Source organism: Camelus dromedarius, chromosome 16, assembly GCF_036321535.1.
Source record: "Camelus dromedarius isolate mCamDro1 chromosome 16, mCamDro1.pat, whole genome shotgun sequence".
NCBI lineage: Eukaryota > Metazoa > Chordata > Mammalia > Artiodactyla > Camelidae > Camelus > Camelus dromedarius.
The window spans coordinates 4,943,210-4,967,479 of NC_087451.1; positions in this window are offsets into that span (position 1 = coordinate 4,943,210).

Below are 24,270 nucleotides of genomic sequence, written 5' to 3' on the forward strand. Positions count from 1 at the left end.
CTGTTTCCTAGTGCCGGTTTGAAGTTCCTGCAGTTTTCACTGTAAAACCGAGTTGGAGCTAGTACCTACCCATATAAATGTATGGATCGGAGTTTGCAACTGAAAAGAAACTTTGTGTTCCCAACAAGCTAGGTGAAGGACGTCATTCACACACACTTATCTCTCAGAACTGAGCGTGTGGAGAGACGTTCGTTCATCTAGCACCAAGGGAACTGGTTGCAGGAGAAACTTTATCTCTGGTTTGTTAGTCTGTTTCCTAGTGCCGGTTTGTATTTCCTGCAATTTTCACTGTAAAACCGAGTTGGAGGTAGTACCTCCCCATATATATTTATTGAGTGGAATTTACAACTGAAAAGAAACTATGTGTTCCCAACAACCTAGGTGAAGGACGGCTTTGACACACACTTGTCTCTCAGAATTGAGCATGTGGAGAGACGTTCGTTCATCTAGCACCAAATGAACGGGTTCCAGGAGAAACTTTTACTCTGGTTTCTCCATCTGTTTCCTAGTGCCGGTTTGAAGTTCCTGCAGTTTTCACTGTAAAACCGAGTTGGAGCTAGTACCACCCCATACAGATGTATGGAGTGGAGTTTGCAAGTGAAAAGATACTTTGTGTTCCCAAAAAGCTAGGTGAAGGACGGCTTTCTCACACACTTATCTCTCAGAACTGAGCATGTGGAGAGACGTTCGTTCATCTAGCACCAAGGGAACGGGTTGCAGGAGAAACTTTATCTCTGGTTTCTCAGTCTGTTTCCTAGTGCCGGTTTGAATTTCCTGCACTTTTCACTGTAAAACCGAGTTGGAGCTAGTACCTCCCCATATATATGTATGGAGTGGAGTTTGCAACTGAAAAGAAACTTTTTGTTCCCAACAAGCTACGTGAAGGACGTCTTTCACACACACTTATCTCTCAGAATTGAGCATGTGGAGAGTCGTTCGTTCATCTAGCACCAAGGGAACGGGATGCAGGAGAAACTTTTACTCTGGTTTCTCAGTCTGTTTCCTAGTGCCGGTTTGAAGTTCCTGCAGTTTTCACTGTAAAACCGAGTTGGAGCTAGTACCTACCCATATAAATGTATGGATCGGAGTTTGAAACTGAAAAGAAACTTTGTGTTCCCAACAAGCTAGGTGAAGGACGTCATTCACACACACTTGTCTCTCAGAATTGAGCATGTGGAGAGACGTTCGTTCATCTAGCACCAAATGAACGGGTTCCAGGAGAAACTTTTACTCTGGTTTCTCCATCTGTTTCCTAGTGCCGGTTTGAAGTTCCTGCAGTTTTCACTGTAAAACCGAGTTGGAGCTAGTACCACCCCATACAGATGTATGGAGTGGAGTTTGCAAGTGAAAAGATACTTTGTGTTCCCAACAAGCTAGGTGAAGGACGGCTTTCACACACACTTATCTCTCAGAACTGAGCATGTGGAGAGACGTTCGTTCATCTAGCACAAAGGGAACGGGTAGCAGAAGAAACTTTTCCTCTGGTTCTCAGTCTGTTTATTAGTGCCGGTTTGAAGTTCCTGCTGTTTTCACTGTAAAACCGAGTTGGAGCTAGTAACCCCCCATATATATGTATGGAGTGGAGTTTGCAACTGAAAGAAACTTTGTGTTCCCAACAAGCTAGGTGAAGGACGGCTTTCACACACACTTACCTCTCAGAACTGAGCATGTGGAGAGACGTTCGTTCATCTAGAACAAATGGAACATCTTTAAGGAGAAACTTTTACTCTGGATTCTCAGTCTGTTTCCTAATGCCGGTTTGAAGTTCCTGCAGTTTTCACTGTAAAACCGAGTTGGTGCTAGTACCTCCCCATATATATGTATGGAGTGGAGTTTGGATTGAAAAGAAACTTCGTGTTCCCAACAAGTTAAGTGAAGAACGGCTTTCACACACACTTATCTCTCAGAACTGAGCATGTGGAGAGACGTTCGTTCATCTAGCAAAAAGGGAACGGGTTGCAGGGGAAACTTTTACTCTGGTTTCTCAGTCTGTTTCCTAGTGCCGGGTTGAATTTCCTGTAGTTTTCACTGTAAAACCGAGATGAAGCTAGTACCTCCCCATATATATGTATGGAGTGGAGTTTGCAAGTGAAAAGAAACTTTGTGTTCCCAACAAGCTAGGTGAAGGACGGCTTTCACACACACTTATCACTCAGAACTGTGCATGTGGAGAGACGTTCGTTCATCTAGCACAAAGGGAACGGGTTGCAGGAGAAACTTTTACTCTGGTTTCTCAGTCTGTTTCCTAGTGCCGGTTTAAAGTTCCTGCAGTTTTCACTCTAAAACCGAGTTGGAGCTAGTACCTCCCCATATATATGTATGGAGTGGAGTTTGCAACTGAAAGAAACTTTGTGTTCCCAACAAGCTAGGTGAAGGACTTCATTCACACACACTTATCTCTCAGAACTGAGCGTGTGGAGAGACGTTCGTTCATCTAACACCAAGGGAACTGGTTGCAGGAGAAACTTTAACTCTGGTTTGTTAGTCTGTTTCCTAGTGCCGGTTTGTATTTCCTGCAATTTTCACTGTAAAACCGAGTTGGAGGTAGTACCTCCCCATATATATTTATTGAGTGGAATTTACAACTGAAAAGAAACTATGTGTTCCCAACAACCTAGGTGAAGGACGGCTTTGACACACACTTGTCTCTCAGAATTGAGCATGTGGAGAGACGTTCGTTCATCTAGCACCAAATGAACGGGTTCCAGGAGAAACTTTTACTCTGGTTTCTCCATCTGTTTCCTAGTGCCGGTTTGAAGTTCCTGCAGTTTTCACTGTAAAACCGAGTTGGAGCTAGTACCACCCCATACAGATGTATGGAGTGGAGTTTGCAAGTGAAAAGATACTTTGTGTTCCCAAAAAGCTAGGTGAAGGACGGCTTTCTCACACACTTATCTCTCAGAACTGAGCATGTGGAGAGACGTTCGTTCATCTAGCACCAAGGGAACGGGTTGCAGGAGAAACTTTATCTCTGGTTTCTCAGTCTGTTTCCTAGTGCCGGTTTGAATTTCCTGCACTTTTCACTGTAAAACCGAGTTGGAGCTAGTACCTCCCCATATATATGTATGGAGTGGAGTTTGCAACTGAAAAGAAACTTTTTGTTCCCAACAAGCTACGTGAAGGACGTCTTTCACACACACTTATCTCTCAGAATTGAGCATGTGGAGAGTCGTTCGTTCATCTAGCACCAAGGGAACGGGATGCAGGAGAAACTTTTACTCTGGTTTCTCAGTCTGTTTCCTAGTGCCGGTTTGAAGTTCCTGCAGTTTTCACTGTAAAACCGAGTTGGAGCTAGTACCTACCCATATAAATGTATGGATCGGAGTTTGCAACTGAAAAGAAACTTTGTGTTCCCAACAAGCTAGGTGAAGGACGTCATTCACACACACTTATCTCTCAGAACTGAGCGTGTGGAGAGACGTTCGTTCATCTAGCACCAAGGGAACTGGTTGCAGGAGAAACTTTAACTCTGGTTTGTTAGTCTGTTTCCTAGTGCCGGTGTGTATTTCCTGCAATTTTCACTGTAAAACCGAGTTGGAGGTAGTACCTCCCCATATATATTTATTGAGTGGAATTTACAACTGAAAAGAAACTATGTGTTCCCAACAACCTAGGTGAAGGACGGCTTTGACACACACTTGTCTCTCAGAATTGAGCATGTGGAGAGACGTTCGTTCATCTAGCACCAAATGAACGGGTTCCAGGAGAAACTTTTACTCTGGTTTCTCCATTTGTTTCCTAGTGCCGGTTTGAAGTTCCTGCAGTTTTCACTGTAAAACCGAGTTGGAGCTAGTACCACCCCATACAGATGTATGGAGTGGAGTTTGCAAGTGAAAAGATACTTTGTGTTCCCAACAAGCTAGGTGAAGGACGGCTTTCACACACACTTATCTCTCAGAACTGAGCATGTGGAGAGACGTTCGTTCATCTAGCACAAAGGGAACGGGTAGCAGAAGAAACTTTTCCTCTGGTTCTCAGTCTGTTTATTAGTGCCGGTTTGAAGTTCCTGCTGTTTTCACTGTAAAACCGAGTTGGAGCTAGTAACCCCCCATATATATGTATGGAGTGGAGTTTGCAACTGAAAGAAACTTTGTGTTCCCAACAAGCTAGGTGAAGGACGGCTTTCACACACACTTACCTCTCAGAACTGAGCATGTGGAGAGACGTTCGTTCATCTAGAACAAATGGAACATCTTTAAGGAGAAACTTTTACTCTGGATTCTCAGTCTGTTTCCTAATGCCGGTTTGAAGTTCCTGCAGTTTTCACTGTAAAACCGAGTTGGTGCTAGTACCTCCCCATATATATGTATGGAGTGGAGTTTGGATTGAAAAGAAACTTTGTGTTCCCAACAAGTTAAGTGAAGAACGGCTTTCACACACACTTATCTCTCAGAACTGAGCATGTGGAGAGACGTTCGTTCATCTAGCAAAAAGGGAACGGGTTGCAGGAGAAACTTTTACTCTGGTTTCTCAGTCTGTTTCCTAGTGCCGGTTTGATGTACCTGCTGTTTTCACTGTAAAACCGAGTTGGAGCTTGTACCTCCCCATATAAATGTATGGAGTGGAGTTTGCAACTGAAAAGAAACTTTGTGTTCCCAAAAAGCTAGGTGAAGGACGGCTTTCACACACACTTATCTCTCAGAAATGAGCATGTGGAGAGACGTTCGTTCATCTAGCACAAAGGGTACGGGTTGCTGGAGAAACTTTTACTCTGGGTTCTCAGTCTGTTTCCTAGTGCAGGTTTGAAGTTCCTGCAGCTTTCACTGTAAAACCGAGTTGGAGCTAGTACCTCCCCATACATATGTATGGAGTGGAGTTTGCAACTGAAAAGAATCTTTGTGTTCCCAAAAAGCTAGGTGATGGACGGCTTTCACACACACTTATCTCTCAGAACTGAGCATGTGGAGAGACGTTCGTTCATCTAGCACAAAGGGAACGGGTTGCAGGAGAAACTTTTACTCTGGTTTCTCAGTCTGTTTCCTAGTGCCGGTTTGAAGTTCCTGCAGTTTTCACTGTAAAACCGAGTTGGAGCTAGTACCTCCCCATATATATGTATGGAGTGGAGTTTGCAAGTGAAAAGAAACTTTGTGTTCCCAACAAGCTAGGTGAAGGACGGCATTCACACACCTTATATCTCAGAACTGACCATGTGGAGAGACGTTCGTTCATCTAGCACCAAGGGAACGTGTTGCAGGAGAAACTTTTTCTCTGGTTTCTCAGTCTGTTTCCTAGTGCCAGTTTGAAGTTCCTGCTGTTTTCACTGTAAAACCGAGTTGGAGCTAGTACCTCCCCATATATATGTATGGAGTGGAGTTTGCAACTGAAAAGTAACTTTGTGTTCCCAACAAGCTAATTGAAGGACGGCTTTCACACACACTTATCTCTCAGAACTGAGCATCTGGAGAGACGTTCGTTCATCTAGCACAAAGGGAACGGGTTGCTGGAGAAACTTTTACTCTGGGTTCTCAGTCTGTTTCCTAGTGCAGGTTTGTAGTTCCTGCAGCTTTCACTGTAAAACCGAGTTGGAGCTAGTACCAAACCATATAGATGTATGGAGTGGAGTTTGCAAGTGAAAAGAAACTATGTGTTCCCAACAAGCTAGGTGAAGGACGGCTTTCACACACACTTATCTCTCAGAACTGAGCATGTGGAGAGACGTTCGTTCATCTAGCACAAAGGGAACGGGTTGCAGGAGAAACTTTTACTCTGGTTTCTCAGTCTGTTTCCTAGTGCCGGTTTGAAGTTCCTGCAGTTTTCACTGTAAAACCGAGTTGGAGCTAGTACCTCCCCATATATATGTATGGAGTGGAGTTTGCAAGTGAAAAGAAACTTTGTGTTCCCAACAAGCTAGGTGAAGGACGGCATTCACACACCTTATATCTCAGAACTGACCATGTGGAGAGACGTTCGTTCATCTAGCACCAAGGGAACGTGTTGCAGGAGAAACTTTTTCTCTGGTTTCTCAGTCTGTTTCCTAGTGCCAGTTTGAAGTTCCTGCTGTTTTCACTGTAAAACCGAGTTGGAGCTAGTACCTCCCCATATATATGTATGGAGTGGAGTTGGCAACTGAAAAGTAACTTTGTGTTCCCAACAAGCTAATTGAAGGACGGCTTTCACACACACTTATCTCTCAGAACTGAGCATCTGGAGAGACGTTCGTTCATCTAGCACAAAGGGAACGGGTTGCTGGAGAAACTTTTACTCTGGGTTCTCAGTCTGTTTCCTAGTGCAGGTTTGTAGTTCCTGCAGCTTTCACTGTAAAACCGAGTTGGAGCTAGTACCAAACCATATAGATGTATGGAGTGGAGTTTGCAAGTGAAAAGAAACTATGTGTTCCCAACAAGCTAGGTGAAGGACGGCTTTCACACACACTTACCTCTCAGAACTGAGCATGTGGAGAGACGTTCGTTCATCTAGCACAAAGGGAACGGGTTGCAGGAGAAACTTTTACTCTGGTTTCTCCATCTTTTTCCTAGTGCCAGTTTGAAGTTCTTGCAGTTTTCACTGTAAAACCGAGTTGGAGCTAGTACCTCCCCATATAGATGTATGGAGTGGAGTTTGCAAGTGAAAAGAAACTTTGTGTTCCCAACAAGCTAGGTGAAGGACGGCTTTCACACACACTTATCTCTCAGAACTGAGCATGTGGAGAGACGTTCGTTCATCTCGCACAAAGGGAACGGTTTGCAGGAGAAACTTTTCCTCTGGTTTCTCAGTCTGTTTATTAGTGCCGGTTTGAAGTTCCTGCAGTTTTCACTGTAAAACCGAGTTGGAGCTAGTAACCCCCCATATATATGTTTGGAGTGGAGTTTGCAACTGAAAGAAACTTTGTGTTCCCAACAAGCTAGGTGAAGGACGGCTTTCACACACACTTACCTCTCAGAACTGAGCATATGGAGAGACGTTCGTTCATCTAGCACAAATGGAACATGTTTCAGGAGAAACTTTTACTCTGGATTCTCAGTCTGTTTCCTAATGATGGTTTGAAGTTCCTGCAGTTTTCACTGTAAAACCGAGTTGGTGCTAGTACCTCCCCATATATATGTATGGAGTGGAGTTTGGAAGTGAAAAGAAACTTTGTGTTCCCAACAAGTTAAGTGAAGAACGGCTTACAAACACACTTATCTCTCAGAAATGAGCATGTGGAGAGACGTTCGTTCATCTAGCAAAAAGGGAACGGGTTGCAGGGGAAACTTTTACTCTGTTTTCTCAGTCTGTTTCCTAGTGCCGGTTTGAAGTTCCTGTAGTTTTCACTGTAAAACCGAGATGAAGCTAGTACCTCCCCATATATATGTATGGAGTGGAGTTTGCAAGTGAAAAGAAACTTTGTGTTCCCAACAAGCTAGGTTAAGGACGGCTTTCACACACACTTATCACTCAGAACTGAGCATGTGAAGAGACGTTCGTTCATCTAGCACAAAGCGAACGGGTTGCAGGAGAAACTTTTACTCTGGTTTCTCAGTCTGTTTCCTAGTGCCGGTTTGAAGTTCCTGCAGTTTACACTGTAAAACCGAGTTGGAGCTAGTAACTCCCCATATATATGTATGGAGTGGAGTTTGCAACTGAAAGAAACTTTGTGTTCCCAACAAGCTACGTGAAGGACGGCTTTCACACACCTTATATCTCAGAACTGAGCTTGTGGAGAGACGTTCGTTCATCTAGCACCAAGGGAACGTGTTGCAGGAGAAACTTTTTCTCTGGTTTCTCAGTCTGTTTCCTAGTGCCGGTTTGAAGTACCTGCTGTTTTCACTGTAAAACCGAGTTGGAGCTTGTACCTCCCCATATAAATGTATGGAGTGGAGTTTGCAACTGAAAAGAAACTTTGTGTTCCCAAAAAGCTAGGTGAAGGACGGCTTTCACACACACTTATCTCTCAGAAATGAGCATGTGGAGAGACGTTCGTTCATCTAGCACAAAGGGTACGGGTTGCTGGAGAAACTTTTACTCTGGGTTCTCAGTCTGTTTCCTAGTGCAGGTTTGAAGTTCCTGCAGCTTTCACTGTAAAACCGTGTTGGAGCTAGTACCTCCCCATACATATGTATGGAGTGGAGTTTGCAACTGAAAAGAATCTTTGTGTTCCCAACAAGCTAGGTGATGGACGGCTATCACACACACTTATCTCTCAGGACTGAGCATGTGGAGAGACGTTCGTTCATCTAGCACCAAGGGAACGGTTTGCGGGAGAAACTTTTACTCTGGTTTCTCAGTCTGTTTCCTAGTGCCGGTTTGAAGTTCCTGCAGTTTTCACTGTAAAACCGAGTTGGAGCTAGTACCTCTCCATATATATATATGGAGTGGAGTTTGCAAGTGAAAAGAAACTTTGTGTTCCCAACAAGCTAGGTGAAAGACGGCTTACACACACCTTATATCTGAGAACTGGGCATGTGGAGAGACGTTCGTTCATCTAGCACCAAGGAAACGTGTTGCAGGAGAAAATTTTTCTCTGGTTTCTCAGTCTATTTCCTAGTGCCGGTTTGAAGTTCCTGCTGTTTTCACTGTAAAACCGAGTTGGAGCTAGTACCTCCCCATATATATGTATGGAGTGGAGTTTGCAACTGAAAAGAAACTTTGTGTTCCTAACAAGTTAGGTGAAGGACGGCTTTCACACACACTTATCTCTCAGAACTGAGCATGTGGAGAGACGTTCGTTCATCTAGCACAAATGGAACATGTTTCAGGAGAAACTTTTACTCTGGATTCTCAGTCTGTTTCCTAATGATGGTTTGAAGTTCCTGCAGTTTTCACTGTAAAACCGAGTTGGTGCTAGTACCTCCCCATATATATGTATGGAGTGGAGTTTGGAAGTGAAAAGAAACTTTGTGTTCCCAACAAGTTAAGTGAAGAACGGCTTACAAACACACTTATCTCTCAGAAATGAGCATGTGGAGAGACGTTCGTTCATCTAGCAAAAAGGGAACGGGTTGCAGGGGAAACTTTTACTCTGTTTTCTCAGTCTGTTTCCTAGTGCCGGTTTGAAGTTCCTGTAGTTTTCACTGTAAAACCGAGATGAAGCTAGTACCTCCCCATATATATGTATGGAGTGGAGTTTGCAAGTGAAAAGAAACTTTGTGTTCCCAACAAGCTAGGTTAAGGACGGCTTTCACACACACTTATCACTCAGAACTGAGCATGTGAAGAGACGTTCGTTCATCTAGCACAAAGCGAACGGGTTGCAGGAGAAACTTTTACTCTGGTTTCTCAGTCTGTTTCCTAGTGCCGGTTTGAAGTTCCTGCAGTTTTCACTGTAAAACCGAGTTGGAGCTAGTACCTCTCCATATATATATATGGAGTGGAGTTTGCAAGTGAAAAGAAACTTTGTGTTCCCAACAAGCTAGGTGAAAGACGGCTTACACACACCTTATATCTGAGAACTGGGCATGTGGAGAGACGTTCGTTCATCTAGCACCAAGGAAACGTGTTGCAGGAGAAACTTTTTCTCTGGTTTCTCAGTCTATTTCCTAGTGCCGGTTTGAAGTTCCTGCTGTTTTCACTGTAAAACCGAGTTGGAGCTAGTACCTCCCCATATATATGTATGGAGTGGAGTTTGCAACTGAAAAGAAACTTTGTGTTCCTAACAAGCTAGGTGAAGGACGGCTTTCACACACACTTATCTCTCAGAACTGAGCATGTGGAGAGACGTTCGTTCATCTAGCACAAAGGGAACGGGTTGCTGGAGAAACTTTTACTCTGGGTTCTCAGTCTGTTTCCTAGTGCAGGTTTGAAGTTCCTGCTGTTTTCACTGTAAAACCGAGTTGGAGCTAGTACCTCCCCATACATATGTATGGAGTGTAGTTTGCAACTGAAAAGAAACTTTGTGTTCCCAACAAGCTAGATGATGGACGGCTTTCACACACACTTATCTCTCAGAACTGAGCATGTGGAGTACGTTCGTTCATCTAGCACAAAGTTAACGGGTTGCAGGAGAAACATTTCCTCTGGTTTCTCAGTCTGTTTCCTAGTGCCGGTTTGAAGTTCCTGCACTTTTCACTGTAAAACCGAGTTGGAGCTAGTAACTCCCCATATATATGTATGGATTGGATTTTGCAACTGAAAGAAACTTTGTGTTCCCAACAAGCTAGGTGAAGGACGGCTTTCACACACACTTATCTCTCAGAACTGAGCATGTGGAGAGACGTTCGTTCATCTAGCACAAAGGAAACGGGTTGCAGGAGAAACTTTTCCTCTGGTTTCTCAGTCTGTTTCCTAGTGCCGGTTTGAAGTTCCTGCAGTTTTCACTGTAAAACTGAGTTGGAGCTAGTAACTCCCCATATATATATATGGAGTGGAGTTTGCAAGTGAAAAGAAACTTTGTGTTCCCAACAAGCTAGGTGAAGGACGGCTTTCACACACCTTATATCAGAGAACTGGGCATGTGGAGAGACGTTCGTTCATCTAGCACCAAGGAAACGTGTTGCAGGAGAAACTTTTTCTCTGGTTTCTCAGTCTGTTTCCTAGTGCCGGTTTGAAGTTCCTGCTGTTTTCACTGTAAAACCGAGTTGGAGCTAGTACCTCCCCATATATATGTATGGAGTGGAGTTTGCAACTGAAAGAAACTTTGTGTTCCCAACAAGCTAGGTGAAGGACGGCTTTCACACACACTTATCTCTCAGAACTGAGCATGTGGAGAGACGTTCGTTCATCTAGCACAAAGGGAACGGTTTGCAGGAGAAACTTTTCCTCTGGTTTCTCAGTCTGTTTCCTAGTGCCGGTTTGAAGTTCCTGCAGTTTTCACTTTAAAACCGAGTTGGAGCTAGTAACTCCCCATATATATGTATGGAGTGGAGTTTGCAACTGAAAGAAACTTTGTGTTCCCAACAAGCTAGGTGAAGGACTGCTTTCACACACACTTATCTCTCAGAACTGAGCATGTGGAGAGACGTTCGTTCATCTAGCACAAAGGGAACGGGTTGCAGGAGAAACTTTTACTCTGGTTTCTCCGTCTGTTTCCTAGTGCCGGTTTGAAGTTCTTGCAGTTTTCACTGTAAAACCGAGTTGGAGCTAGTACCTCCCCATATAGATGTATGGAGTGGAGTTTGCAAGTGAAAAGAAACTTTGTGTTTCCAACAAGCTAGGTGAAGGACGGCTTTCACACACACTTATCTCTCAGAACTGAGCATGTGGAGAGACGTTCGTTCATCTAGCACAAAGGGAACGGGTTGCAGGAGAAACTTTTGCTCTGGTTTCTCAGTCTGTTTATTAGTGCCGGTTTGAAGTTCCTGCAGTTTTCACTGTAAAACCGAGTGGAGCTAGTAACCCCCCATATATATGTATGGAGTGGAGTTTGCAACTGAAAGAAACTTTGTGTTCCCAACAAGCTAGGTGAAGGACGGCTTTCACACACACTTACCTCTCAGAACTGAGCATGTGGAGAGACGTTCGTTCATCTAGCACAAATGGAACATGTTTCAGGAGAAACTTTTACTCTGGATTCTCAGTCTGTTTCCTAATGCCGGTTTGAAGTTCCTGCAGTTTTCACTGTAAAACCGAGTTGGTGCTAGTACCTCCCCATATATATGTATGGAGTGGAGTTTGGAAGTGAAAAGAAACTTTGTGTTCCCAACAAGTTAAGTGAAGAACGGCTTTCAAACACACTTTTCTCTCAGAACTGAGCATGTGGAGAGACGTTCGTTCAACTAGCAAAAAGGGAACGGGTTGCAGGGGAAACTTTTACTCTGGATTCTCAGTCTGTTTCCTAGTGCCGGTTTGAAGTTCCTGTAGTTTTCACTGTAAAACCGAGATGAAGCTAGTACCTCCCCATATATATGTATGGAGTGGAGTTTGCAAGTGAAAAGAAACTTTGTGTTCCCAACAAGCTAGGTGAAGGACGGCTTTCACACACACTTATCACTCAGAACTGAGCATGTGGAGAGACGTTCGTTCATCTAGCTCAAAGGGAACGGGTTGCAGGAGAAACTTTTACTCTGGTATCTCAGTCTGTTTCCTAGTGCCGGTTTGAAGTTCCTGCAGTTTTCACTGTAAAACCGAGTTGGAGCTAGTAACTCCCCATATATATGTATGGAGTGGAGTTTGCAACTGAAAGAAACTTTGTGTTCCCAACAAGCTAGGTGAAGAACGGCTTTCACACACACTTATCTCTCAGAACTGAGCATGTGGCGAGACGTTCGTTCATCTAGCACAAAGGGAACGGGTTGCAGGAGAAACTTTTACTCTGGTTTCTCAGTCTGTTTCCTAGTGCCGGTTTGAAGATCCTGCAGTTTTCACTGTAAAACCGAGTTGGAGCTAGTACCTCCAAATATATATGTAATGAGTGGAGTTTGCAAGTGAAAAGAAACTTTGTGTTCCCAACAAGCTAGTTGAAGGACGGCTTTCACACACCTTATATCTCAGAACTGAGCTTGTGGAGAGACGTTCGTTCATCTAGCACCAAGGGAACGGTTTGCAGGAGAAACTTTTTCTCTGGTTTCTCAGTCTGTTTCCTAGTGCCGGTTTGAAGTACCTGCTGTTTTCACTGTAAAGCCGAGTTGGAGCTTGTACCTCCCCATATAAATGTATGGAGTGGAGTTTGCAACTGAAAAGAAACTTTGTGTTCCCAAAAAGCTAGGTGTAGGACGGCTTTCACACACACTTATCTCTCAGAAATGAGCATGTGGAGAGACGTTCGTTCATCTAGCACAAAGGGAACGGGTTGCTGTAAAAACTTTTACTCTGGGTTCTCAGTCTGTTTCCTAGTGCAGGTTTGAAGTTCCTGCAGCTTTCACTGTAAAACCGAGTTGGAGCTAGTACCTCCCCATACATATGTATGGAGTGGAGTTTGCAACTGAAAAGAATCTTTGTGTTCCCAACAAGCTAGGTGATGGACGGCTTTCACACACAATTATCTCTCAGAACTGAGCATGTGGAGAGACGTTCATTCATCTAGCACAAAGGGAACGGGTTGCAGGGGAAACTTTTACTCTGGTTTCTCAGTCTGTTTCCTAGTGCCGGTTTGAAGTTCCTGCATTTTTCACTGTAAAACGGAGTTGGAGCTAGTAACTCCCCATATATATGTATGGAGTGGATTTTGCAACTGAAAGAAACTTTGTGTTCCCAACAAGATACTTGAAGGACGGCTTTCACACACACTTATCTCTCAGAACTGAGCATGTGGAGAGACGTTCGTTCATCTAGCACCAAGGGAACGGGTTGCAGGAGAAACTTTATCTCTGGTTTCTCAGTCTGTTTCCTACTGCCGGTTTGAATTTCCTGCACTTTTCACTGTAAAACCGAGTTGGAGCTAGTACCTCCCCATATATATGTATGGAGTGGAGTTTGCAACTGAAAAGAAACTTTTTGTTCCCAACAAGCTACGTGAAGGACGTCTTTCACACACACTTATCTCTCAGAATTGAGCATGTGGAGAGTCGTTCGTTCATCTAGCACCAAGGGAACGGGTTGCAGGAGAAACTTTTACTCTGGTTTCTCAGTCTGTTTCCTAGTGCCGGTTTGAAGTTCCTGCAGTTTTCACTGTAAAACGGAGTTGGAGCTAGTACCTACCCATATAAATGTATGGATCGGAGTTTGCAACTGAAAAGAAACTTTGTGTTCCCAACAAGCTAGGTGAAGGACGTCATTCACACACACTTATCTCTCAGAACTGAGCGTGTGGAGAGACGTTCGTTCATCTAGCACCAAGGGAACTGGTTGCAGGAGAAACTTTAACTCTGGTTTGTTAGTCTGTTTCCTAGTGCCGGTGTGTATTTCCTGCAATTTTCACTGTAAAACCGAGTTGGAGGTAGTACCTCCCCATATATATTTATTGAGTGGAATTTACAACTGAAAAGAAACTATGTGTTCCCAACAACCTAGGTGAAGGACGGCTTTGACACACACTTGTCTCTCAGAATTGAGCATGTGGAGAGACGTTCGTTCATCTAGCACCAAATGAACGGGTTCCAGGAGAAACTTTTACTCTGGTTTCTCCATCTGTTTCCTAGTGCCGGTTTGAAGTTCCTGCAGTTTTCACTGTAAAACCGAGTTGGAGCTAGTACCACCCCATACAGATGTATGGAGTGGAGTTTGCAAGTGAAAAGATACTTTGTGTTCCCAACAAGCTAGGTGAAGGACGGCTTTCACACACACTTATCTCTCAGAACTGAGCATGTGGAGAGACGTTCGTTCATCTAGCACCAAGGGAACGGGTTGCAGGAGAAACTTTATCTCTGGTTTCTCAGTCTGTTTCCTACTGCCGGTTTGAATTTCCTGCACTTTTCACTGTAAAACCGAGTTGGAGCTAGTACCTCCCCATATATATGTATGGAGTGGAGTTTGCAACTGAAAAGAAACTTTTTGTTCCCAACAAGCTACGTGAAGGACGTCTTTCACACACACTTATCTCTCAGAATTGAGCATGTGGAGAGTCGTTCGTTCATCTAGCACCAAGGGAACGGGATGCAGGAGAAACTTTTACTCTGGTTTCTCAGTCTGTTTCCTAGTGCCGGTTTGAAGTTCCTGCAGTTTTCACTGTAAAACCGAGTTTTAGCTAGTACCTACCCATATAAATGTATGGATCGGAGTTTGCAACTGAAAAGAAACTTTGTGTTCCCAACAAGCTAGGTGAAGGACGTTATTCACACACACTTATCTCTCAGAACTGAGCATGTGGAGAGACGTTCGTTCATCTAGCACCAAGGGAACTGGTTGCAGGAGAAACTTTAACTCTGGTTTGTTAGTCTGTTTCCTAGTGCCGGTTTGTATTTCCTGCAATTTTCACTGTAAAACCGAGTTGGAGGTAGTACCTCCCCATATATATTTATTGAGTGGAATTTACAACTGAAAAGAAACTATGTGTTCCCAACAACCTAGGTGAAGGACGGCTTTGACACACACTTGTCTCTCAGAATTGAGCATGTGGAGAGACGTTCGTTCATCTAGCACCAAATGAACGGGTTCCAGGAGAAACTTTTACTCTGGTTTCTCCATCTGTTTCCTAGTGCCGGTTTGAAGTTCCTGCAGTTTTCACTGTAAAACCGAGTTGGAGCTAGTACCACCCAATACAGATGTATGGAGTGGAGTTTGCAAGTGAAAAGATACTTTGTGTTCCCAACAAGCTAGGTGAAGGACGGCTTTCACACACACTTATCTCTCAGAACTGAGCATGTGGAGAGACGTTCGTTCATCTAGCACCAAGGGAACGGGTTGCAGGAGAAACTTTATCTCTGGTTTCTCAGTCTGTTTCCTACTGCCGGTTTGAATTTCCTGCACTTTTCACTGTAAAACCGAGTTGGAGCTAGTACCTCCCCATATATATGTATGGAGTGGAGTTTGCAACTGAAAAGAAACTTTTTGTTCCCAACAAGCTACGTGAAGGACGGCTTTCACACACACTTATCTCTCAGAATTGAGCATGTGGAGAGTCGTTCGTTCATCTAGCACCAAGGGAACGGGTTGCAGGAGAAACTTTTACTCTGGTTTCTCAGTCTGTTTCCTAGTGCCGGTTTGAAGTTCCTGCAGTTTTCACTGTTAAACCGAGTTGGAGCTAGTACCTCCCCATATATATTTATGGACTGGAATTTACAACTGAAAAGAAACTATGTGTTCCCAACAACCTAGGTGAAGGACGGCTTTCACACACAGTTGTCTCTCAGAATTGAGCATGTGGAGAGACGTTCGTTCATCTAGCACCAAATGAACTGGTTCCAGGAGAAACTTTTACTCTGGTTTCTCCATCTGTTTCCTAGTGCCGGTTTGAAGTTCCTGCAGTTTTCACTGTAAAACCGAGTTGGAGATAGTACCTACCCACATAAATGTATGGAGTGGAGTTTGCAACTGAAAAGAAACTTTGTGTTCCCAACAAGCTAGGTGAAGAACGGCTTTCACACACACTTGTCTCTCAGAATTGAGCATGTGGAGAGACGTTCGTTCATCTAGCACAAAGGGAACGGGTTGCAGGAGAAACTTTTACTCTGGTTTCTCAGTCTGTTCCTAGTGCCGGTTTGAAATTCCTACAGTTTTCACTGTAAAACCGAGTTGGAGCTAGTTCCTCCCCATATATATGTATGGAGTGGAATTTGCAACTGAAAAGAAACTTTGTGTTCCCAACAAGCTACGTGAAGGACGGCTTTCACACACAATTATCTCTCAGAAATGAGCATGTGGAGAGACGTTCGTTCATCTAGCACCAATGGAACGAGTTGCAGGAGAAACATTTACTCTGGTTTCTCAGTCTGTTTCCTAGTGCCGGGTTGAAGTTCGTGCAGTTTTCACTGTAAAACCGAGTTGGAGCTAATACCTCCACAAATATATGTATGGAGTGGAGTTTGCTTCTGGAAAGAAACTTTGTGTTCCCAACAAGCTAGGTGAAGGACGGCTTTCACACACACTTATCTCTCTGAACTGAGCATGTGGAGAGACGATCGTTCATCTAGCTCAAAGGGAACGGGTTGCAGGAGAAACTTTTACTCTGGTTTCTCCGTCTGTTTCCTAGTGCCGGTTTTATGTTCCTGCAGTTTTCACTGTAAAACCGATTTGGAGCTAGTACCTCCCCATATAGATGTATGGAGTGGAGTTTGCAATTGAAAAGAAACTTTGTGTTCCCATCAAGCTAGTTGAAGGACGGCTTTCACACACACTTATCTCTCAGAACTGAGCATGTGGAGAGACGTTCGTTCATCTAGCACAAAGGGAACGTGTTGCAGGAGAAACTTTTCCTCTGGTTTCTCAGTCTGTTTCCTAGTGCCGGTTTGAAGTTCCTGCAGTTTTCACTGTAAAACCGAGTTGGAGCTAGTACCTCCACAAATATATGTATGGAGTGGATTTTGCAACTGAAAGAATCTTTGTGTTCCCAACAAGCTAGGTGAAGGACGGCTTTCACACACACTTACCTCTCAGAACTGAGCATGTGGAGAGACGTTCGTTCATCTATCACAAATGGAACATGTTTCAGGAGAAACTTTTACTCTGGATTCTCAGTCTGTTTCCTAATGCCGGTTTGAAGTTCCTGCAGTTTTCACTGTAAAACCGAGTTGATGCTAGGACCTCCCCATATATATGTATGGAGTGGAGTTTGGAAGTGAAAAGAAACTTTGTGTTCCCAACAAGTTAAGTGAAGAACGGCTTTGAAACACACTTATCTCTCAGAACTGAGCATGTGGAGAGACGTTCGTTCATCTAGCACAAAGGGAACGGGTTGCAGGGGAAACTTTTACTCTGGTTTCTCAGTCTGTTTCCTAGTGTCGGTTTGAAGTTCCTGTAGTTTTCACTGTAAAACCGAGATGAAGCTAGTACCTCCCCATATATATGTATGGAGTGGAGTTTGCAAGTGAAAAGAAACTTTGTGTTCCCAACAAGCTAGGTGAAGGACGGCTTTCACACACACTTATCACTCAGAACTGAGCATGTGTAGAGACGTTCGTTCATCTAGCACAAAGGGAACGGGTTGCAGGAGAAACTTTTACTCTGGTTTCTCCGTCTGTTTCCTAGTGCCGGTTTGAAGTTCCTGCAGTTTTCACTGTAAAACCGAGTTGGAGCTAGTACCTCCCCATATAGATGTATGGAGTGGAGTTTCCAAGTGAAAAGAAAATTTGTGTTCCCAACAAGCTAGGTTAAGGACGGCATTAACACACACTTATCTCTCAGAACTGAGCATGTGGAGAGACGTTATTTCATCTAGCACAAAGGGAACGGGTTGCAGGAGAAACTTTTACTCTGGTTTCTCAGTCTGTTTCCTAGTGCCGGTTTGAAGTTCCTGCTGTTTTCACTGTAAAACCGATTTGGAACTAGTACCTCCCCATATATATGTATGGAGTGGAGTTTGCAACTGAAAAGAAACTTTGTGTTCCCAACAAGCTAGGTGAAGGACGGCTTTCACACACACTTATCTCTCATAACTGAGCATGTGGAGAGACGTTCGTTCATCTAGCACAAAGGGAACGGGTTGCAGGAGAAACTTTTCCTCCGGTTTCTCAGTCTGTTTCCTAGTGCCGCTTTGAAGTTCCTGCTGTTTTCACTATAAAACGGAGTTGGAACTAGTACCTCCCCATATAGATGTATGGAGTGGAGTTTGCAAGTGAAAAGAAACTTTGTGTCCCCAACAAGCTAGGTGATGGACGGCTTTCACACACACTTATCTCTCAGAACTGAGCATGTGGAGAGACGTTCGTTCATCTAGCACAAAGGGAGCGGGTTGCAGGAGAAACTTTTCCTCTGGTTTCTCAGTCTGTTTATTAGTGCCGGTTTGAAGTTCCTGCAGTTTTCACTGTAAAACCGAGTTGGAGCTAGTAACCCCCCATATATATGTATGGAGTGGAGTTTGCAACTGAAAGAAACTTTTTGTTCCCAACAAGCTAGGTGAAGGACGGCTTTCACACACACTTACCTCTCAGAACTGAGCATGTGGAGAGACGTTCGTTCATCTAGAACAAATGGAACATGTTTCAGGAGAAACTTTACTCTGGATTCTCAGTCTGTTTCCTAATGCCGGTTTGAATTTCCTGCAGTTTTCATTGTAAAACCGAGTTGGTGCTAGTACCTCCCCTTATATATGTATGGAGTGGAATTTGGAAGTGAAAAGAAACTTTGTGTTCCCAACAAGCTAGGTGAAGGACGGCTTTCACACACACTTATCTCTCAGAACTGAGCATGTGGAAAGACGTTCGTTCATCTAGCAAAAAGGGAACGGGTTGCAGGGGAAACTTTTACTCTGGTTTCTCATTCTGTTTCCTAGTGCCGGTTTGAAGTTCCTGTAGTTTTCACTGTAAAACCGAGTTGGAGCTAGTACCTCCCCATATAGATGTATTTAGTGGAGTTTGCAAGTGAAAAGAAACTTTGTGTTCCCAACAAGCTAGGTGAAGGACGGCTTTCACACACACTTATCTCTCAGAACTGAGCATGTGGAGAGACGTTCGTTCATCTAGCACAAAGGGAACGGGTTGCAAGGGAAAGTTTTACTCTGGTTTCTCAGTGTGTTTCCTAGTGCCGGTTTGAAGTTCCTGTAGTTTTCAATGTAAAACCGAGATGAAGCTAGTACCTCCCCATATATATGTATGGAGTGGAGTTTGCAAGTGAAAAGAAACTTTGTGTTCCCAACAAGCTAGGTGAAGGACGGCTTTCACACACAATTATCTCTAAGAACTGAGCATGTGGAGAGACGTTCGTTCATCTAACACAAAGGGAACGGGTTGCAGGAGAAACTATTACTCTGGTTTCTCAGTCTGTTTCCTAGTGCCGGTTTGAAGTTCCTGCAGTTTTCACTGTAAAACCAAGTTGGAGCTAGTACCTCCATATATATGTATGGAGTGGAGTTTGCAAGTGAAAAGAAACTTTGTGTTCCCAACAAGCTAGGTGAAGGAAGGCTTTCACACACCTTATATCTCAGAACTGAGCATGCGGAGAGACGTTCGTTCATCTAGCACCAAGGGAACGTGTTGCAGGAGAAACTTTTTCTCTGGTTTCTAAGTCTGTTTTCTAGTGCCGGTTTGAAGTTCCTGCAGTTTTCACTGTAAAACCGAGTTGGAGCTAGTACCTCCCCATATATATGTATGGAGTGGAGTTTGCAACTGAAAAGAAACTTTGTGTTCCCAACAAGCTAGGTGAAGGACGGCTTTCACACACACTTATCTCTCAGAACTGAGCATGTGGAGAGACGTTCGTTCATCTAGCACAAAGGGAACGTGTTGCAGGAGAAACTTTTACTCAGGTTTCTCAGTCTGTTTCCTAGTGCCGGTTTGAAGTTCCTGCAGTTTTCACTGTAAAACCGAGTTGGAGCTAGTAACTCCCAATATATATATGTATGGAGTGGAGTTTGCAACTGAAAGAAACTTTGTGTTCCCAACAAGCTAGGTGAAGGACGGCTTTCACACACACTTATCTCTTAGAACTGAGCATGTGGAGAGACGTTCGTTCATCTAGCACAAAGGGAACGGGTTGCAGGAGAAACTTTTACTCTGGTTTCTCAGTCTGTTTCCTAGTGCCGGTTTGAAGATCCTGCAGTTTTCACTGTAAAACCGAGTTGGAGCTAGTACCTCCCCATATATATGTATGGAGTGGAGATTGCAAGTGAAAAGAAACTTTGTGTTCCCAACAAGCTAGGTGAAGGACGGCTTTCACATACCTTATATCTCAGAACTTAGCATGTGGAGAGACGTTCGTTCATCTAGCACCAAGGGAACGTGTTGCAGGAGAAACTTTTTCTCTGTTTTCTAAGTCTGTTTTCTTGTGCCGGTTTGAAGTTCCTGCTGTTTTCACTGTAAAACCGAGTTGGAGCTAGTACCTCCCCATATATATGTATGGAGTGGAGTTTGCAACTGAAAAGAAACTTTGTGTTCCCAACAAGCTAGGTGAAGGACTGCTTTCACACACACATATCTCTCAGAACTGAGCCTGTGGATAGACGTTCGTTCATATAGCACAAAGGGAACGGGTTGCTGGAGAAACTTTTACTCTGGTTTCTCAGTCTGTTTCCTAGTGCAGGTTTGAAGTTCCTGCAGCTTTCACTGTAAAACCGAGTTGGAGCTAGTACCTCCCCATACATATGTATGGAGTGGAGTTTGCAACTGAAAAGAATCTTTGTTTTCCCAACAAGCTAGGTGATGGACGGCTTTCACACACACTTATCTCTCAGAACTGAGCATGTGGAGAGACGTTCGTTCATCTAGCACAAATTTAACGGGTTGCAGGAGAAACTTTTCCTCTGGTTTCTCAGTCTGTTTCCTAGTGCCGGTTTGAAGTTCCTGCAGGTTTCACTGTAAAACCGAGTTGGAGCTTGTAACTCCCCATATATATGTATGGAGTGGAGTTTGCAACTGAAAAGAAACTTTGTGTTCCAAACAAGCTAGGTTAAGGACGGCATTCACACACACTTATCTCTCAGAAGTGAGCATGTGGAGAGACGTTCGTTCATCTAGCACAAAGGGAACGGGTTGCAGGAGAAACATTTCCTCTGGTTTCTCATTCTGTTTCCTAGTGCCGGTTTGAAGTTCCTGCAGTTTTCATTGTAAAACCGAGTTGGAGCTAGTAACTCCCCATATATATGTATGGAGTGGATTTTGCAACTGAAAGAAACTTTGTGTTCCCAACAAGCTAGGTGAAGGACGGCTTTCACACACACTTATCTCTCAGAACTGAGCATGTGGAGAGACGTTCGTTCATCTAGCACAAAGGGAACGGGTTGCAGGAGAAACTTTTACTCTGGTTTCTCAGTCTGTTTCCTAGTGCCGGTTTGATGTTCCAGCAGTTTTCACTGTAAAACCGAGTTGGAGCTAGTACCTCCCCATATAGATGTATGGAGTGGAGTTTGCAAGTGAAAAGAAACTTTGTGTTTCCAACAAGCTAGGTGAAGGACGGCTTTCACACACACTTATCTCTCAGAAGTGAGCATGTGGAGAGACGTTCGTTCATCTAGCACAAAGGGAACGGGTTGCAGGAGAAACTTTTCTGGTTTCTCAGTCTGTTTATTAGTGCCGGTTTGAAGTTCCTGCAGTTTTCACTGTAAAACCGAGTTGGAGCTAGTAACCCCCCAAATATATGTATGGAGTGGAGTTTGCAACTGAAAGAAACTTTGTGTTCCCAACAAGCTAGGTGAAGGACGACTTTCACACACACTTACCTCTCAGAACTGAGCATGTGGAGAGACGTTCGTTCATCAAGCACCAAGGGAACGTGTTGCAGGAGAAACTTTTTCTCTGCTTTCTAAGTCTGTTTTCTAGTGCTGGTTTGAATTTCCTGCTGTTTTCACTGTAAAACCGAGTTGGAGCTAGTACCTCCCCATATATATTTATGGAGTGGAATTTACAACTGAAAAGAAACTATGTGTTCCCAACAACCTAGGTGAAGGACGGCTTTCACACACACTTGTCTCTCAGAATTGAGCATGTATAGAGACGTTCGTTCATCTAGCACCAAATGAACGGGTTCCAGGAGAAACTTTTACTCTGGTTTCTCCATCTGTTTCCTAGTGCCGGTTTGAAGTTCTTGCTGTTTTCACTGTAAAACCGAGTTGGAGCTAGTAACTCCCCATATATATGTATGGAGTGGATTTTGCAACTGAAAGAATCTTTGTGTTCCCAACAAGCTAGGTGAAGGACGGATTTCACACACACTTATCTCTCAGAACTGAGCATGTGGAGAGACGTTCGTTCATCTAGCACAAAGGGAACGGTTTGCAGGAGAAACTTTTACTCTGGTTTCTCCGTCTGTTTCCTAGTGCCGGTTTGAAGTTCCTGCAGTTTTCACTGTAAAACCGAGTTGGAGCTAGTACCTCCGCATATAGATGTATGGAGTGGAGTTTGCAAATGAAAGAAACTTTGTGTTCCCAACAAGCTAGGTGAAGGACGGCTTTCACACACAATTATCTCTCAGAACTGAGCATGTGGAGAGACGTTCGTTCATCTAACACAAAGGGAACGGGTTGCAGGAGAAACTATTACTCTGGTTTCTCAGTCTGTTTCCTAGTGCCGGTTTGAAGTTCCTGCAGTTTTCACTGTAAAACCAAGTTGGAGCTAGTACCTCCATATATATGTATGGAGTGGAGTTTGCAAGTGAAAAGAAACTTTGTGTTCCCAACAAGCTAGGTGAAGGACGGCTTTCACACACCTTATATCTTAGAACTTATCATGTGGAGAGACGTTCGTTCATCTAGCACCAAGGGAACGTGTTGCAGGAGAAACTTTTCTCTGGTTTCTAAGTCTGTTTTCTAGTGCCGGTTTGAAGTTCCTGCAGTTTTCACTGTAAAACCGAGTTGGAGCTAGTACCTCCCCATATATATGTATGGAGTGGAGTTTGCAACTGAAAAGAAACTTTGTGTTCCCAACAAGCTAGGTGAAGGACGGCTTTCACACACACACATCTCTCATAACTGAGCATGTGGAGAGACGTTCGTTCATCTAGCACAAAGGGAACGTGTTGCAGGAGAAACTTTTACTCAGGTTTCTCAGTCTGTTTCCTAGTGCCGGTTTGAAGTTCCTGCAGTTTTCACTGTAAAACCGAGTTGGAGCTAGTAACTCCCCATATATATGTATGGAGTGGAGTTTGCAACTGAAAGAAACTTTGTGTTCCCAACAAGCTAGGTGAAGGACGGCTTTCACACACACTTATCTCTCAGAACTGAGCATTTGGAGAGACGTTCGTTCATCTAGCACAAAGGGAACGGGTTGCAGGAGAAACTTTTACTCTGGTTTCTCCGTCTGTTTCCTAGTGCCGGTTTGAAGTTCCTGCAGTTTTCACTGTAAAACCGAGTTGGAGCTAGTACCTCCCCATATAGATGTATGGAGTGGAGGTTGCAAGTGAAAAGAAACTTTGTGTTCCCAACAAGCTAGGTGAAGGACGGCTTTCACACACACTTATCACTCAGAACTGAGCATGTGGAGAGACGTTCGTTCATCTAGCACAAAGGGAACGTGTTGCAGGGGAAAGTTTAACTCTGGTTTCTCAGTCTGATTCCTAGTGCCGGTTTGAAGTTCCTGTAGTTTTCACTGTATAACCGAGATGAAGCTAGTACCTCCCCATATATATGTATGGAGTGGAGTTTGCAAGTGAAAAGAAACTTTGTGTTCCCAAAAAGCTAGGTGAAGGACGGCTTTCACACACACTTATCACTCAGAACTGAGCATGTGGAGAGACGTTCGTTCATCTAGCACAAATGGAACGGGTTGCAGGAGAAACTTTTACTCTGGTTTCTCAGTATGTTTCCTAGTGCCGGTTTGAAGTTCCTGCAGTTTTCACTGTAAAACCGAGTTGGAGCTAGTAACTCCCCATATATATGTATGGATAGGAGTTTGCAACTGAAAGAAACTTTGTGTTCCCAACAAGCTAGGTGAAGGACGGCTTTCACACACCTTATATCTCAGAACTTAGCATGTGGAGAGACGTTCGTTCATCTAGCACCAAGGGAACGTGTTGCAGGAGAAACTTTTTCTCTGGTTTCTAAGTCTGTTTTCTAGTGCCGGTTTGAAGTTCCTGCAGTTTTCACTGTAAAACCGAGTTGGAGCTAGTACCTCCCCATATATATGTATGGAGTGGAGTTTGCAACTGAAAAGAAACTTTGTGTTCCCAACAAGCTAGGTGAAGGACGGCTTTCACACACACTTATTCCTCAGAACTGAGCATGTGGAGAGACGTTCGTTCATCTAGCACAAAGGGAACGTGTTGCAGGAGAAACTTTTACTCTGGTTTCTCAGTCTGTTTCCTAGTGCCGGTTTGAAGTTCCTGCAGTTTTCACTGTAAAACCGAGTTGGAGCTAGTAACTCCCCATATATATGTATGGAGTGGAGTTTGCAACTGAAAGAAATTTTGTGTTCCCAACAAGCTAAATGAAGGACGGCTTTCACACACACTTATCTC